This window comes from Bubalus bubalis, chromosome 5 (assembly GCF_019923935.1).
Source record: "Bubalus bubalis isolate 160015118507 breed Murrah chromosome 5, NDDB_SH_1, whole genome shotgun sequence".
Classification (NCBI taxonomy): domain Eukaryota; kingdom Metazoa; phylum Chordata; class Mammalia; order Artiodactyla; family Bovidae; genus Bubalus; species Bubalus bubalis.
This window is the reverse complement of record NC_059161.1, coordinates 59,139,718-59,159,530: the sequence shown is the minus strand read 5'-3', so window position 1 is coordinate 59,159,530 and position 19,813 is coordinate 59,139,718.

Here is a 19,813-nt window from a genome sequence, read left to right as displayed (position 1 = left end):
AACATTTTAAACTTGAGTGGTATGTATATTTATTCTGTGTCTACGTGTTGCAAATGAAGTCGAGATTTTTCAGTTATTCAGGTTTTATTAGGAGAGGCAAAGTCAAGACAGATGGTAGGCTCACCAAATAAAATATTTTTTATTACATTACTGAATACTTAACAAATAGTTATTTTTGTGAGTGGAAAAACGGACTGAATGAACTTCTCTGCCCCTTAGTTCTCTCATCTGTAGAGTGGGGATAATAATATATGCACTGCAGATTTAACAAACCCCTCTGTCAGTTTTAATATCTGTAAAATGGGGATAATAATACCACCTGTGTAGCCTAATCCTACCTTATTTTGCCTTAGGAATTTAGAAACATAGCCAAAAGGAAGTCTGCTAACATTCTCTGCAGATTTGTTTGCTTTGAAGCCTTTTCTTTCATTTTTTTTTTTTTTTAAGTTAAAAAAAAATTCTCAGTCTCCACTTCCACCTTCTCTTACTTCCCTGGAGCACTTTGCTCACCCTCCCTTTTCTTAGGTTCTTAACAGTGTCACCCAGCCTCCTACTCCTTCCTGTAGTCTGCTCTTTCCCCTAAAATGACCCTCTTCCTCAGTCGAATGATCCACCTCTGCTCCTTTCAAGGTCAGTTCTAGGGTCCTTTGGAGCCCCCTCAGCTGTATGCATCTCCTCCATCCCCTTCTGACCTCAGGGATCTTCCCAGTATTCTGTGCTACGGTTGTCATGGCTCTTGTCATGCAAAATGATAACAGCTGATTTACAAGCTTGACTCAACCATGCTTATAATACTGTATATGTGTTGATTCTGTGGGTTCTGGCAGAGTGCCTAACACATAGGGCTTATTAAATGCCCATTCAAGCGATCAGTCAAATTAATAAAATAAGTCTAGTATTTTGCACATCGTCTAATTACCTGCCTCTTCTGATTCCCTTTTTAACGATCGATCCCCAAAGAACAAAGACAGAGGAGACATATCCATTTACCTAATACCTCTTTGTTCAGTAATGAGGTGGAATAGCTGCCCTGCAGGCACCTTGTTTGTGTACTTGGAGTATTGAGCTCCCTGCTGCTGTGGGCTTTTTGCTGTTTTTGTTTAATATACATAAGTAACAAGAATTATTTGCTAATATAGCCATTGCCAGCCATTTCACGTGTTGATTCATGTGTTAAGATAACCAACACTACATTTGTCCAAGAAGATAAACCTATTTCTTTTAGGGAGGTGAATAGTAGTCCAAGTTCGTTTGGACACCAAAATGTTCTTTTATGGGATGCAGGATGGGGAGAATATCACCATGTACCAGTAGCAAAGTTTTGATAAGTGGGTGCAGAACCCAAGAGATTGTGACACAATATGTTATGTTTTTCCTGGAAGAACTCCAGTTTATACGGCTTGTTGGAATATACTTATCTGTAGCACCCTGTTTCTGTCTTACATGTGTCCTAGGTTGAAAAGTAATGGTCACCAGATTGAGAGGGGAGAAATGATAGTGGCTCACACACGAAAGGATCTATCTGCTGGTGAGTGTTCCATGTGTTCCTTTCATCGTATTTCTTGTCCTCTGTCCCCCAAGGAAGAACAATCTCCCCTCTGGTGGCTGCACTAACCAGACCATGGTGTATCTCACTCTTAAATGGTCAACAATCACTTCTCCTAGTATTTCTTTTATTGGACAACTTTGAATAAACTACATTAATTATTGCTTTAATTAAATTGTGCAAGTAAAACAAGGTAATTTGGCTGAAATGTAACAATGGGAATTGTTGTCTGTTCTTGCATTTGGTCATTTGGTTCAGACTTATAGCTGAAGTGGAAGCGCATAGAATCTTCTCCATAGGTAATTCTTCTTCCTTGATCTCTTAAAATGGTAAGTACCAATAAATTCAGAGGAAAAAATGGGTGCAGAATCAGGATAGGCACAGAGGACAGCACAGAATAATTATTTCCAGATGGCCACTCTTGTCCAAATTACCAGTTAGGTGTTCCTGGTTTAGAGGAAGAGCTCATTGTGGTTGACCTTGAACATGGTTGGGGTTAAGATTGGGGAAAGGATAGCCATGGTGGCCATGAGTTCATCAGCTAAATCAAGCCATTTGGTGTCAGGGCATGTGTATAAAACCTTCTGGGAAAATCAGAAAGTTCAGGATGCAGAGTTTTCCTGTTTCAAGGGCAAACAGTCTGTCATCAAAATTAGAATTCAGAGGTTTTGTTAGGCATCTGGGAAGTCTAGTAAATGAAGGGAGAAAACACAGTGGCAGAAGCAGTTTAGATAAGTTTTGAAGTGTCTCAAACACGTGAAGAAGCAGAACCAAAGTGTTCTAAGAAAGAAGAAATTTCTCCCCCTTTCTCCCTTCTTTGTTAAACCATCATGAAAGCATGCGTGCTTGTCTCTTCAGTCCTGTCCAACTCTTCACAACCCTATGGACTGTAGCCTGCCAGACTCTTCTCTTCATGGGATTCTCCAGGTAAGAATACTGGAATGGGTTGCCATGCCCTCTTCCAGGGGATCTTCCCAACCCAGGGATTGAACTTGTGTCTCCTGCATTACAGGTGGTTTCCTTACTGCTGAGCCACTGGGGAAGCCCCCAAACCAGCATGAATAACCTTTCTTTATTTTCAGTGGGACACATATCCAACACTTTACTTATATCCTTGAATTTAGCTTCTTCTTTTTTTTTTTTAACATTTGAACACATTTAGTTGCTATTGAACATATCAGGCTAAAGACCTACAGCCTCCAAATACCTGATGATTTCATTTGACTTGATCATATTATCAGTATCTTCCCCATTTCCACTCATATTTATGCAGTGTGTGTGCATGTTAGTCAGTCACGTCTGACTCTGTGTGACCCCATGGACCATACACCACCAGGCTCCTCTGTCCATGGAATTCTCCAGGCAAGAATACTGGAGTGGGTTGCCATTCCTACCTCCAAGGGATCTTCCTAACCCAGGGATTGAACCTGGGTCTCCTGCATTGCAGGTAGATTCTTTACCAAATAGTAAGACCAAAATTCAGTGACATATTACATAATTGCACAATCACCCAAAACTGACCTTTTTCCTAGGTCAATGATAAAAACTTTTATGTAATAGCTCAAAATGTTTGTTTGAGAGTGGATGAATGGAAGTCCGTATTTAGCATACTAAAGGCTGGTATCCATTCCCAGGTGGCACAGTGGTAAAGAATCCACTGCCAATGCAGGAGACATGGATGAGATACCACCTCACACCTCACAGTCAGAAGGTCATCATCAAAAAATCTGCAAACAATAAATGCAGGAAAGGATGTGGAGAAAAGGGAACCCTCCTACACTATTGGTGGAAATGTAAATTGGTACAGCCACTATGGAGAACAATATGGAAGTTCCCTGAAAAACTAAAAATAGACCTATCTTATGATCCAACAATCCCACTCCTGGGCATATGTCCGGAAAAAAAAAAAAAAAAAATGGTTTGAAAGGATACATGCACGCCAATGTTTACAATAGCCATGATATGGAAGCAACTTAAACGTCCATTGACAGAGGATAAAGAAGATGTAGCACACGTATGCAGTTGACTGCTGCTAAGTCACTTCAGTCGTGTCCGACTCTGTGCGACCCCATAGATGGCAGCCCACCAGGCTCCCCCGTCCCTGGGATTCTCCAGGCAAGAACACTGCAGTGGGTTGCCATTTCCTTCTCCAATGCATGAAAGTGAAAAGTGAAAGTGAAGTCGCTCAGTCGCGTTCGACTCTTAGCGACCCCATGGACTGCAGCCCACCAGGCTCCTCCGCCCATGGGATTTTCCAGGCAGGAGTACTGGAGTGGAGTGCCATTGCCTTCTCCGAGTTGACTACTACTCATCCATTAAAAAGAATGAAATAAGGCCATTTGCCGCAACATGGATGGACCTGGAGATTATTATACTAAGTGAAATAAGTCAGACAAAGAGCAATATCATATGGTACCTCTTATATGCAGAATTTAAAAAAAAATGATACCAATGAACTTATTTGCAAAACAGACTCATTCTTAGAGAATGAACTTATGGTTTCCAGGGTGGAAGGGTGGTGAGGAGGGATATACTGGGAGTTTGAGACTGACATGTATACACTGCTATATTGTAAATAAAATGCCTTTACATGAAAAGTAAATAAATAAATGAAATGAAATGAGGAAAATAATAGTAACATATTAATGAATTCTGTTGAGTATTAAATGAGTTCATTGAAGGACTCTCCCAGTGCCAGTGGCTAAGAATTCGCCTTGCCAGGCAGGGTGCATAAGTTTGATCCTTGGTCGGGGAATTAAGATCCCACATATCACTTAGTGCAGCCAAAAAATTAAAATAAAAAAACTTAAATAAAAGAGATCATTAATGTAAAGTACTTATAATTATTATTGGCATAATAAATTTTATTATAATACTAAGCTTTTTATTATATTACTTTTTTACTTAATACAATTATCAGCTATATCATTATATGGATCTGCAATGATAACTTCCCTTCAAAGGGAAAACATAACAAAACAAAGTAGAAAACAGTGAGCAGTGTTTCACAGAATAATTAAACCACCCTTGTGTTTTCTCTCGGCTTTCTCTTTCTCCACAGTGCCCATTTCAAATGTCCATGTTCCTCAAATTTCTTAAGCCAGCATCTCCCCTTTTCAAAACGTGGTCTAACTTACCAATCACCTGCTTCACAGAGAAGGTGACCATGGCAGGATGGGTTCTGCACCAACTGCTGCCCACCCGTCTAGGGTTTCATTGGAACCTCTCTATCATTTCTTTCTCCCTCTAATTACAATGGAAAGGATACCCCTTGTCCCATCTAAGATGGATATCTTTTTGCATTCTCTCTTGCCTTCGTACACAAACCCTGCCCCTCTTATTTCCTCCTTCACTTTATTGAAGCTTTTCACTGTAGCATTAGAGCACTTGATAGACCTTTCTTCACGTCTGCAGCAATACACTGCACGAAAGCCTAGCGTGTGCGCGAGTGTTAAGTCAGTTCAGTCCTGTCTGACTCTTTGAGACCCTGTGGACTGTGCCCTTCTCCAGGGGATCTTCCTGACCCAGGGATTGAACCCACATCTCCTGTATGGGCAGGCAGATTCTTTACCACTGAGCCACTGGAGAAGGTAGAACTGACAATCTGCCTGATGAATTAGGTGCCAAATGTAAGAGAAAAAGAAGAGTTAAGGAGACATATTGCCAGGAGGTCCACCAATCTAATCTGGAATCTTGCAAGGATAGGAATGTCTCCACTTCAAGGGGAGGTTGGTGACGATCGAGGTTGGTGATGACAGACACAGGGAGCTGGGAAAATTTAGGAGCAAATGAAAGTGATACCAGGCTTCTTCCAAGCTCCTCCTGCTAAGTATTCTTTGCTAGACAGAGGGGACAGTCCTGCTGTGAAGATATAGATATGGAGTAGCTTAAAGATAAGACATATTTTCAGGACCTCCATCCATAAAAGTAATTTTTCAAATTGTCTCAAAGCACAGGTCAAGAATACAGTTGCAGGCATTAAATGAGAGACTATCCCATGGGAAAAGAAGAGAAATATGCTTCTAGAAGATAGAATTGCCTGGATTCATATAGCTATGATCTGACAAGGGAGTTGGCTTTAGTCCTAGCCCATGGAATTGATCACAAGCACATAAACCCAAAGCAAATAGACCAGCAGCCTACTAAATTTTTAAGTGAGCTGTACTGCCAAAAAAACCCTTTGACTGGCCAAAAGAGCCTGTATTTCTCAAACCGTAAGATAATCCCAAGGGTCCAGGAATCACATCAACAGGAAGTGGGCTGCTCAACAGCTCAGGCCCCAGAACTTGCATCCTTTCCAAAGTCTATCTCCCCGGAAGACAATGGACAAGGGAAATCCATTCATAGGTTAGAACCAGGGGTGTTCTGATTAGTCAACCCAGGAATGCCTTCCATTGCCAGGGCAGGTTGTCCCTGTTATTTGTGGCCAGCACATTATGATATATGCCATGTACTGGAGATTTCTGCATGTTTCACACTGCCCTCTTTTCCAAATGGAAGTTTTATTTCATTTATCCAGCTCGCTACTAACGTTTGTTAATGGAAGTGCCAGGATCTATTACATATTATCTTGGCCTGCGTTTTTCAGAAAGTTGAACCTGAAACAAAAGCACATGTACTATTGCTTTATTAAGATGTGCAGACCTTGAGGCTTAAGAACAAAGGGAGTCGATCAAGTAAGATTGTTTTGTTGTTGTTTAGTCACTGTCATGTCTGACTCTTTTGTGACCCCATGGACTGCAGCCCACCAGGCTCCTTTGTCCATGGAATTCCCAGGCAAGAATACTGGAATGGGTTGCCATTTTCTTCTCCAGGAGATCTTCCCGACCCAGAGATTGGAACTGTGCCTCCTGCATTGCAGGCAGAGTCTGTACCTCTAAGCCAGCCACCAGGTAAGCCCAAAGAAGAAAGAATTTCCTGGCTGGGAATTGAACCCAGACGGCTGCAGTGAGAGCACTGAATCCTAACCACTAGACCACCAAGGATATATCAATTGTTTTGAATGAGCTGCAACCAAGTGCTTGTATGTATTTAATGACACAGAGTTGTCCTCAGGGAAGCCATATAAAGTATGTCTTATAGGTGTGCCTAGGAGAGGTGGTGTGATGGAGAGTGAGAAAACAGTTTTTCATCAGTTTACCTTTGGAGTGCCAACAATTTTGCATTCTGAGTTGTGCATACATGGGCAACAAATAAAGACTCAGGGGCTCTCACCCCTCAGTATCAGTAAGGAAGCCACGGGGCATGGGGAGGGGAGATGGTGCTGGTTGCACCCGCGTGATGCTGATAGAATCCCACTTACTGTATGATGCGATGATAGAAGGACAAAAGGCAAGTGAAGCTGAGCGAATTTGAAGTACTATAAAGAGGGGTGGGAAACATTTTAGGACTAGTTTTCAGGATTGAGAGGAACATATTGGCATCTGATGAAGGGGGCCACTGATCATCCAGTAATCCTGGACTCAGAGTCACGCTCACTAGCTAGGTGAGAACTTACTCGTCTCTCTTTTTGGTGGGACTTCATGTAGTACACGTAACTGAGAATTTTTGAAAGCATATGTACAGAAGCTGGTGTAGATGGATGCTGTATAGCTAACAGGTAGACAGAAGTGGTCTCCCCAGCAGCCGTTACATTGGCCCCCCTGATCTTGTAGTACCCGTATAATTCTGTGGGTTTGACCTTAGACCTCTTCCAGTGGTGAACTCCAGTTGGGGTGAGCTCACTGACATTGTCTCACACCTTATGGGCTACAGTGATTCTCTCTGGAATGTTAGGTAATCCATGTCCGAGTCAATCCAACTCACCAACAAATGTGTAAGACTTTTGCTTCGTGCAGAATTGCTCTGGACTGTATGGTTTGCAAATGTGAAGCCTGGAACCGCTGTAGCCATTTTGTTAATCTTGAAGGAAACCAGTCTGAGGGTGAGACCAGCTCATGGAAAAGCACAACAGTAAGAATACAACAGAAGAATACGGTTGATGCCCTAAACCAGCTGCCTGAAAACTACCCTACAGTTTATACAAAGTGATAAGTTCTCTTTACTGTTCAGACTACTTTGATGTGTCATTTTTCCCCTTGTACCTTAAAACATGCTAGTTGATATACTAATTGGTGGAGTAAAGCTGAGGATAATTTTGCCTGAGTTGTAAACTAATAAATGATGCATTTATAGAGTCATGACAGTAACTCATGAGATTATGACCGTGTGGTGGAAGACATCTGCAACCCACCAAGGTCAGTTAGGGTGATTAGGTTATAGATTCCTGATATAGTTGCAAGGAGGCAAACTAGAACCTGGTCTTAACTAGCTGCGTTAAAAATGAGTCAACCAAATTGCACATATACAGAGAAAGAATGTGTTATCAGAGGGATATGAGCAGCGTGGGACCTATAACTGGTATTTCTTAAGGAAAAAGGATTTTCAGTGGTTATCCAATATTATTCATGCATCTGAATAGAGTCATAAGCACTCTCACTTCCCAAATGATATATTAGAATTTCCAAATAGTCATCAAGCCTGTCTATCTTTCTTTCTTTGGAATATATGCTTTCCAAACAATTTTTAGAAAAATAGAACTAGTATAAACTCACTAGAAAGAAATATCTTCCAGTGTAATTTTTTCTTTTGGAAGAGCAGCTCTAAAATTAATGCTAAAACGTAGGCATATCAAAACAAAGTCAGTTATTAGTTTTTCAAGTGACTAGTTTCAAAATACTAATTACTTACAGTGCATTAGAGGAATAGTAATATTTTGCCCTCAACTAACAAGCTAGTACTTCTAGACATTGTATCCCTGTGAAATATAAACTTCAATAAATTTAATAATGATTTAGTAAATAGGACTCACATTGTTATAACTCTAACTTGGTAATAAGTATATTCATCACTACCATCACCATCATCATCACCACCACCATTTTAATGCTGGGAGATGGATTATGGTGGTGGTAGAAAAGACATATATAGTTATCTTTTCTGTTATATGTGCCTCACACATTTATACTGTTGTAGCCACGTGTTCCGGGAAGCAAACTCACTCGGAAGGACAATGCAGATAGTGGAGTGCAGTTTATTACACTGGCGGGCCCGAGGCAGAGTCTCCTCTTAGCCAAGGACCCTGACCAACATTTGTGAAAATCTTTTATACCCCATGTGCACGTGTCTGAACCCACCACTCCAAATTCCTTGAGACTTACATAAACCAAGGAAAATACAATCCCAATTAACCCCATCATTCACGTGCTATGGGCTCATGTGCTCAAACAGTCAAACAGTTAGCCAATAATCAATAAGCCCGAGGTTACACTCTGATAGATACAGAAAAATTTATGGCCTGTCTGGAGGAAGGGGTGATTAGCATATATTTTCTCTTAGGCGATGAGTAACCTAGGTATGATCTTCAAGGTTCCCCTGTCTGGAGGGGGTCTTATCCTTCTGTTGTTGTTTTCATAGGCACTAAACACAGAGTTCAGAGTCCATTGGAAAGGTGGCCGAGCATGGTCAGCATGAACAGGCCTAAGATGGAGTCCAGGCCCTATGAATTCCTTCTTCAATACATGCTATCACAATATACCGCATATATTGTGTTCAATAAGGGCTTCCCTGGTGGCTCAGGTAAAGAATCTGCCTGCAATGCAGGAGGCCTAGGTTTGATCCCTAGGTTAGGAAGATCCGCTGGAGAAAGGAATGGCAATTCACTCCAGCATTCTTGCCTGGGAATTCTAATGGACAGAGGAGCCTGGTGGGCTACAGTTCCTGGGGTTGCAAAGAGTCAAACGTGACTGAGGGACTAAACCACTACCACCACCATTGGGTCTAATAAGTATTTGGAAATTATTTGGATGGATGAGTTAATGGATGAATGATAAAAATGAAAGCATGGATAAACCAGGATCAAACCAAAGCAAAACTGAATCTTAATACATAGAACTATAAAATTATAAAATGCCTTTATGTGTATCATCAGGTTTAATCTGCACAACATGTAAGGTCATTATTATCCACATTTTATAGATGACAGTGAGGTTTGATGAGACTGACACAAGGATGCAAGATGGTGATTAAGAGGACCCTAGAGTAAAACTAGTTGCACTGAATCCTAGCCTGCCTTACACTTACTAATTGGACCAATGCCACAGCTCTCTCATCTGTAAATGGGTAAAAATAATGAGATCTACTTCATAATTCTGTTTGAAAGGTAAATGAGAAAATTCATGTAAATGCTGAAGACGATGTCAAGGATGTAATAAACATTAAATAAATTTAGCAATCATTATTTTGCAGCTGAGTGCCTTGTATTATGGTCTTCCCAGGTGGTGCTAGTGATAAAGAGCCCACCTGCTGATGTAGGAGAGGTAAGAGATGCAGGTTCGATCCCTGGGTTGGGAAGATCCCCAAGAGGAGGGCATGGCAACCTACTCCAATATTCTTGCCTGGAGAATCCCATGGACAGAGGAGCCTGGCAGGCTGCAGTCCATGGTTGCAAAGAGTTGAATATCACTGAAGTTACTTCATTCTAATCCCAAAGAAAGGCAATGCCAAAGAATGCTCAAACTACCACACAATTGCACTCATCTCACACGCTAGTAAAGTAATGCTCAAAATTCTCCAAGCCAGGCTTCAGCAATACATGAACCGTGAACTTCCTGATGTTCAAGCTGGTTTTAGGAAAGGCAGGGGAACCAGAGACCAAATTGCCAACATCTGCTGGATCATCGAGAAAGCAAGAGAGTTCCAGAAAAACATCTATTTCTGCTTTATTGACTATGCCAAAGCCTTTGACTGTATGGATCACAAGAAACTGTGGAAAATTCTGAAAGAGATGGGAATACCAGACACCTGATCTGCCTCTTGAGAAATTTGTATGCAGGTCAGGAAGCAACAGTTAGAACTGGACATGGAACAACAGACTGGTTCCAAATAGGAAAAGGAGTACGTCAAGTCTGTATATTGTCACCCTGCTTATTTAACTTCTATGCAGAGTACATCATGAGAAATGCTGGGCTGGAAGAAGCATAAGCTGGAATCAAGATTACCAGGAGAAATATCAATAACCTCAGATATGCAGATGACACCACCCTTATGACAGAAAGTGAAGAGGAACTCGAAAGCCTCTTGATGAAAGTGAAAGAGGAGAGTGAAAAAGTTGGGTTAAAACTCAACATTCAGAAAATAAAGATCATGGCATCTGGCCCTATCACTTCATGGGAAATAGATGGGTAAACAGTGGAAACAGTGTCAGACTTTTTTTTTGGGGGGGGGGAGGGCTCCAAAATCACTGCAGATGGTGACTGCAGCCATGAAATTAAAAGACGCTTACTCCTTGGAAGGAAAGTTATGATCAACCTAGATAGCATATTCAAAAGCAGAGACATTACTTTGCCAACAAAGGTCCGTCTAGTCAAGGTTATGATTTTTCCAGTGGTCATGTATGGATGTGAGAGTTGGACTGTGAAGAAAGCTGAGCACCGAAGAATTGATGCTTTTGAACTGTGGTGTTGGAGAAGACTCTTGAGAGTCCCTTGGACTGCAAGGAGATCCAACCAGTCCATTCTAAGGAGATCAGCCCTGGGATTTCTTCGGAGGGAATGATGCTAAAGCTGAAACTCCAGTACTTTGGCCACCTCATGCGAAGAGTTGACTCATTGGAAAAGACTCTGATGCTGGGAGGGATTGGGGGCAGGAGGAAAGGGGGACGACAGAGGATGAGATGGCTGGATGGCATCACTGACTCGATGGACGTGAGTCTGAGTGAACTCCGGGAGTTGGTGATGGACAGGGAGGCCTGGCGTGCTGTGATTCATGGGGTCGCTAAGAGTCGGACACGACTGACTGACTGAACTGAACTGAAGTTACTTAGCATGCACGCCTTGTATTATGTTGCAAGTTATTGTTTTAATCAAAGCTCAGTAAAGAGCGGTATTTTGAAACTAAAATGGTATCTCATGGAAATAAAGCATTGCTGACTCTGGACATGCAGTAAAAAGCCATCAGGAGTCTTTTGTATCTTGCTCTCATTGTGGCCACATATTCTCTAATTTTTGGTTCTCTTGGTATGTGTATTCCATTGCTTCTCTCTGCAAAAGGAATCTCTCTTCATGTCATCAGTAGAAAATCAGCCTTACTTTTCTGTATCCTTTCAGTTTAAGCACCTACCAATCCCTACCCAGAATTTCTGTGTCTCTAGGCCGAATTTTTCAGTGTGAGAATCCCACTGACTTTTACCACTTAGACTAATTGTCTCTCCAATTAGACTAATTGTCTCTCCACCTAGACTAATCAAACGATCACAAAGTCCCAATATGAACACAAAGGCCTACTTCTGGGGTCATTTTTTCCCCCTTAGGGAGGGCAATAGCAGAAAGCTGGGAAGTTCCCCCAAAGCTTGACTTTAGTGAATGATAGATTGGGTGCTGAAAACCAAATTGACTTCCTCGACACCATTCTGACACAAAATAACTCCTGTGTCATTTGACTCCATTCTGACTTTATATACTTCTGTCTAACCTTCTGGAATGCATTTTTAAAAATTGAAATATAGTTGATTCACAATGTTGTATTAGTTTCAAGTGTACAGCAGAGTGATTCTAATTTATAAATATGTATATTCTTTTTCAGAATCTTTTCCCTTACAGGTTATTTCAAAATATTGAGTATAGTTCCCTGTCCTACACAGTAGGTTCTTATTTGTTATCTATTTTATATAGAGCAATGTGTATATATTAATCCCAAACTCCTAGTTTATTCCTCCATTTCCCTCCTTTGGTTACCATAGGTTTGTTTTCTATGTTTATGGGTCTATTTCTGTTTTGTAAATAAGTTAATTCGTATCTTTTTTTTAGATTCCACATATAAATAATATCATATCAAATTTGTCTTTCTCACTTACTTTAGATAATCTCTAGGTCCATCCATGTTGCTGCAAATGGTATTATTTCATTTGTTTTTTATGGCTGAGTAGTATTCTGTTGTGTATGTGTGTGTGTGTATATGTTGTTGTTGTTGTTCAGTCGCTAAGTTGGGTCTGATTCTTTTCAGCCCTGTAGACTGCAGCAGGCCAGGCTTCCCTGTCCTTCACTATTTCCTGAAGTTTGCTCAGACTCATGTCCGTTGAGTCAGTGATGTCATCCAATTCAATAGATACCACATCTTTTGTATCTGTTTTTCTGCTGATGGACATTTAGTTTGTTTCCATGTGTTGGCTATTGTAAATAGTACTGCTGTGAACATTGTGGTGTGTGTATATCTTTTTGAAGTCCAGTTTTCTCCAGATATATACCCAGTGATTGGATTGGTGGATCATAAGGCAACTTTATTTTTAGCTTTTGGAGCTCCTATTTTTGATGGAACAGACACAGTAAGAGATCACCAGTTTTCCTTCAGTGGTTCAGAGAGAGTCCTGTGCTTCTGTCAGAGAGCTCAGATCTTACTACCTACATCGTTCAGCTTCTGAGTTGGTGCTGAATCAAGACATCTTGAAAAGCTGGTTTCTGCCCTTCATGGACTCATCTCTGGGTGACCACCACCACCTCTCTTCTTCCACTGTTTCTATTGTTACCCTGACACCCCTTGAAAAAGTGATAAGGTTGGTCTATCATTATTCATGAACACGTAGTAGCAATGTGGTTTTCTCCACCTAGGAATAATTTTTCTTTTTTTTTTCATTTTCATAGATCCCTACATTATTAATATGCTTACATCGAGGAACATGAAGTCAAGACTTCGACCTGTTATTATAATCATTCTAAAGGCATCTTTTGTCAAAAGTTCAGTAAAAAATAAGTTTGATACCCACCTAGAGTGCATATTTTAATTTCATTGGAAAAAGTATCTGGTAGACTCTTTAACCATGTGGCTTTTCAAGCGGTACTAGTGGTAAAGAACCCACATGCCAATGCAGGAGACATAAGAGATAAAGGTCTGATTCCTGAGTTGGGAAGATTCCCCTGGAGAAGGGCATGGCAACCCACTCCAGTATTCTTGCCTGGAGAATCCCATGGACAGAGGAGCTTGGCAGGCTACAGTCCATGGGGTTGAAAAGAGCAGGACATGACTGAAGCGATTTAACAGGCAGGCACATGAAAACTTAAGCTGCGGAGTTTATTTGGGTCCTAGAGACTTACCCTTATACAGCAACCAGCAGCATTATTTTGAACTATTCTGATGGATTAATCTTCAATTCAAATGACTACATGCCTATGAATATTACTGATTTGCTGATTTTTTTTCTCTGTGTTGGCCAATTGTTCCAACAAACTGTTAGAAATGTGTTAGTCTTTTAGTTGTTGTGTGAAGAAAAACAATGTGAAATCTTTCTGCACCTACTCTACTGGAGGAGTGAATCATTGCCTTAATCATAAACACCAGGATGTTCATTGAGACAGTAAGGAAATGAAAAACTTAAGGGGAAAGAGTGAGGAAAAAAACAAACTCTTTAAAATTGTTTACTTTATCAAACTAGAAGTGGCAAAATAATCAACTCATATTTTAAAAGGAAAATATACCCCAGTCATTCTAATCGAAACCTCCAAACTTAGAAAACTAGGCAAAACGAGCATGCGTCAATAGGTCCAGTGTTTGAGACTGTTAAATACATGAGCAATTAGAAAGGAAAAGGGACAAATGGGATGTCAAGCTTTTGGCTCCAGTTTTTACATCCCATTTATGTCTCTTCTGATTTTGATTCCTACATAGCCTTCAATCATAGCTTATCTCAGACATGAACTTTAGTAAAATGAAGTACTTGGAGTTGCTTACATGTATTATCTCTTTCTGCTGTTTTCAGGCTCTTGGCACAGTCACTATATTTGTTGTGTTATTAGATCTGATGGATTTTTTTTTTTTTATTCCTCTCATTACTTGATCTCTCAACAGTATCGGACACGGTTGTTGACATGGTTGTACATGCCTTCCTTCTTGAAACATTCCTCTTCCCTGGCTTCTGTGACTCACTGCTCTCTCATATTCCCTCCTACTCTGGCTGCTCTTTCTTGGTATCCTACCTAAACCGACCAGCTTCCATCAGATCTTTAAACATTGGAGCCAAATTCCGAGTCTTCTTTTCTTCTCACTCTACTGTATTCCCCTAGACGAATCTGTGACTCTGATTCTCATGAGTTCTCTCAAATTTACAGTTTTCCCCCAACTAAGCCCTAATGCCTCTGTCAGGTTGCATAGCAAATCCTGTAGACTGTGTGACTTAAACAATAGACATTTATCCCTCATAGTTTTGGAGGCTTGAAACTCCAAGATCAAGGTGCCCACAGATCCGGTGTCTGATGGTCTACTTCCTGGCTTATAGACGGATGCCTTTCTACTGTATCCTTATACAGTGGGAGAGAGAGAGAGGAAACAAATGCTCTTGTATCTTCTTGAAAGATCAATAATACTATCATAAGGCTCCAAACTCATGACCTAATTGTTTCCAAAAGGCCCCTGCTCCACATACCATCATAGTAGGGATTAGGTTTCAACGTAAGAATTTGGGGAAGAGGTGCACACAAACCTTCTGTACATCACCTAGTATATCCAGTTGCCTTCTTAAAAGCTCCACTGAGATATTCATCAGGCACTTTTGTTATTGCTATTGTTGCACTAATACTCTACTGTTTTGCACAAGAGCTTTTTGTTTTGTTTTGTTTTCTAGTAGCTATATTTCTTAAACTGAAGTATAGTTGATTTACAATATTGTGTTAATTTCTTCTGTACAGCAAACTGTTTCCATTTCAAACACACACACACACACATATGTAAATTGTTTATCATATTTTTCCAATATGGCTTATCAGAGGACATGGAATATAGTTCCCTGTGCTGTATAGTAGGACTTTGTTTATCCATTCTCTATATAATAGTTTGCATCTGCTAATCCCAAGCTCCCAATCCATCTCTCCCCTAGTCAACCTCCCTCTTGGCAACCACAAGTCTGTTCTCTATGTCTGTGAATCTATTTTTGTTTCATAGATAAGTTTATTTGAGTCATATTTTATATTCCACAATATAGGTGATATCACATGGTATTTGTTCTTTCTTTCTGACTTACTTCACTCAGTATGATCATCTCTAGGTCTACCTATGTTGCTGCAAATGTCACTATTTCATTCTTATACTCTATTCTGTGTAGTAGCCTGTTTTATATATGTACCATATCTTCTTTATTCTTCATTTTAATACAACATTCTGAACCCAACTCCCTAGTTGGAATTCAGGGAAGACCAGGGCTTAAATGAGTTTCATATCTCCTTTACTTTTATCACCCCCCTCATGTTCATACCTAATTAGCTTCTGCATAGAGCAGATTGGCAGATGCTGGGGGATAGAATAATTTCAGCCAAGTTCATAGTGATCTTGAAGAAGTGATTTGATACTTTATCTCCTTTAGTCTGGACAAGATCTGGGGGTTTTCATCAAAGAACCTTGCAGTGAGCATCAAAAGGTGATGGGTATGAATCATGGTGAGAATTCATTCAGATGCAGAGATCTTGGGAGGAAAGACAGCAATGGCTTACAGGAGTATTAGCTTATACCTCTCTGTTTCCCTGAAGAACCAAGGAGGACCTGAAAGGATGGTGAAGTCTTTGAGATCTGTGAGCTTTGGGAGCAGGCGTTCTTCATTTGAGAAGAATGGAAAGCAGCAGGATTTTACCAACCAACAAGAGATGATGACCAGCTGGTTGTACTGACATCTGTCCACAGGACAGATGATCACCCCCCACCTCCAGGTCTAACCCCAGTAGGCCAACAAAGATTCTGTCTCGGAGGGAATCCAGCAATTAGAGAGAGGGAAAAACATCAACATGAAGAACATGACTCACATAGAGTTGTTGTGAGAAATGAAAAATGAGCCATTTGAGGTGAAAATTGAAGATTTTCAGGAACTTAAAAAGACAGGATTTTTAGAACTCACACAATATAGCCTTTGACACGGAAGATGATTACTGCTACTGCTGCTGCTGTTTAGTTGCTAAGTCATGTCTGACTCTTTATGACCCCATGGACGATAGCCCACAAGACTCCTCTGTCCATGAGATTTCCCAGGCAAAACTATAGGAGTAGGTTGCCATTTCCTTCTCCAGGGGATCTTCCCATAAAGGGATTGGACCTGCGTCTCCTGCTTGGCAGGCAGATTCTTTACTACTGAGCCACCTGGGAAGCCCGAGGATGATTACTACTAGACAGGCTTAAATTAGTTGCCTGAAAAATATTGAGGGAATGTTGAGGAAAAGTTAAGAGAATTTGAGGCTAGATCCTGATACCTAAGTACATGCATTAATAGAATGTGAGAAGCAGAAAGAGAAAGAACTTTAAAATTTTATTAAATAATTTGACATGTTGAGCTACCTTTCTATTTCCCTCTATATTTTAAGCTAGTGTTATATTAAGATTATGTGGATATACAAATAGAAAACCATATTTGAGAGAAAGCGAGGAGGCCAAAGGGCTTCCCAGGTGGCAGTAGTGGTCAAGAACTTGCCTGCCAATGCAGGAGAAATAAGAGATGCAGGTTCCATACCTGGGTCAGGAAGATCCCCTGGAGGAGGGTATGACAATCCATGCCAGTGTGCTTGCCTGGAGAATCCCATGGACAGAGGAGCCTGGTGGGTTACAGTCCATGGGGTCAGAAGAGTGGAGTGAAATAGCATGCATGCACGTGAGGAGGCCAAAATAGCTGGAGGACAGTGAGGGACACAGTGCAAAAGAGGAGGTTGCAGATGCAGTGTGATTTGGGGTCACCTAAGAAGTCGTGAAAGGATACTGAAAGAGGAACTTCCCAGGTCAGTAGGCGCCCAATATGCTACTGGAGATCAGTGGAGAAATAACTCCAGAAAGAATGAAGGGATGGAGCCAAAGTAAAAAGAATACCCAGCTGTGGATGTGACTGGTAAGAGAAGCAAGGTCCAATGCTGTAAAGAGCAATATTGCATAAGGACCTGGAATGTCAGGTCCGTGAATCAAGGCAAATTGGAAGTGGTCAAACAGGAGATGGCAAGAGTGAATGTCGATATTCTAGGAATCAGCAAACTGAATGGACTGGAATGGCTGAATTTAACTCAGATGACCATTATATCTACTACTGCGGGCAGGAATCCCTCAGAAGAAATAGAGTAGCCATGATGGTCAAAAAAAGAGTCTGAAATGCAGTACTTGGATGCAATCTCAAAAACGACAGAATGATCTCTGTTCGTTTCCAAGGCAAACCATTCAATATCAGAGTAATCCAAGTCTATGCCCCAACCAGTAACACTGAAGAAGCTGAAGTTGAACGGTTCTATGAAGACCTACAAGACCTTTTAGAACTAACACCCAAAAAAGATGTCCTTTTCATTATAGGGGACTGGAATGCAAAAGTAGGAAGTCAAGAAACACCTGGAGTAACAGGGAAATTTGGCCTTGGAATACGGAATGAAGTAGGGCAAAGCCTAATAGAGTTTTGCCAAGAAAATGCACTGGTCATAAGAAACACCTTCTTCCAACGACACAAGAGAAGACTCTATACATGGACATCACCAGATGGTCAACACCAAAATCAGATTGATTATATTCTTTGCAGCCAAAGATGGAGAAGCTCTATACAGTCAGCAAAAACAAGACCAGGATCTGACTGTGGCTCAGACCATGAACTCCTTATTGCCAAATTCAGACTGAAATTGAAGAAAGTACGGAAAATCACTAGACCATTCAGGTATAACCTAAATCAAGTCCCTTATGATTATACAGTGGAAGTGAGAAATAGATTTAAGGGCCTAGATCTGATAGATAGAGTGCCTGACGAACTATGGACTGAGGTTCCTGACATTGTACGAGACAGGGATCAAGACCATCTGCATGGAAAAGAAATGCAAAAAAGCAAAATGGCTGTCTGGGGAGGCCTTACAAATAGCTGTGAAAAGAAGAGAAGCGAAAAGCAAAGGAGAAAAAGAAAGATATAAACATCTGAATGCAGAGTTCCAAAGAATAGCAAGAAGAGATAAGAAAGCCTTCCTCAGCGATCAATGCAAAGAAATAGAGGAAAACAACAGAATGGGAAAGACTAGAGATCTCTTCAAGAAAATTAGAGATACCAAGGGAACATTTCATGCAAAGATGGGCTCGATAAAGGACAGAAATGGTATGGACCTAACAGAAGCAGAAGATATTAAGAAGAGGTGGCAAGAATACACAGAAGAACTGTACAAAAAAGATCTTCATGACCAAGATAATCACGATGGTGTGATCACTGACCTAGAGCCAGACATCCTGGAATGTGAAGTCAAGTGGGCCTTAGAAAGCATCACTATGAACAAAGCTAGTGGAGGTGATGGAATTCCAGTTGAGCTATTCCAAATCCTGAAAGATGATGCTGTGAAAGTGCTGCACTCAATATGCCAGCAAATTTGGGAAACTCAGCAGTGGCCACAGGACTGGAAAAGGTCAGTTTTCATTCCAATCCCAAAGAAAGGCAATGCCAAAGAATGCTCAAACTACCACACAATTGCACTCATTTCACACGCTAGTAAAGTAATGCTCAAAATTCTCCAAGCCAGGCTTCAGCAATATGTGAACCGTGAACTTCCAGATGTTCAAGCTGGTTTTAGAAAAGGCAGAGGAACCAGAGACCAAATAGCCAACATCCACTGGATCATGGAAAAAGCAAGAGAGTTCCAGCAAAACATCTATTTCTGCTTTGTTGACTATGCCAAAGCCTTTGACTGTGTGGATCACAAGAAATTGTGGAAAATTCTGAAAGAGATGGGAATACCAGACCACCTGATCTGCCTCTTGAGAAATTTGTATGCAAGTCAGGAAGCAACAGTTAGAACTGGATATGGAACAACAGACTGGTTCCAAATAGGAAAAGGAGTACGTCAAGGCTGTATATTGTCACCCTGCTTATTTAACTTCTATGCAGAGTACATCATGAGAAATTCTGGACTGGAAGAAGCACAAGCTTGAATCAAGATTGCTGGGAGAAATATCAGTAACCTCAGATATGCAGATGACACCACCCTTATGGCAGAAAGTGAAGAGGAACTCAAAAGCCTCTTGATGAAAGTTAAAGTGGAGAGTGAAAAAGTTGGCTTAAAGCTCAACATTCAGAAAACGAAGATCATGGCATCCGGTCCCATCACTTCATGGGAAATAGATGGGGTAACAGTGGAAACACTGTCAGACTATTTTTTGGGGCTCCAAAATCACTGCAGATGATGACTGCAGCCATGAAATTTAAAGATGCTTACTCCTTGGAAGGAAAGTTATGACCAACCTAGATAGCATATTCAAAAGCAG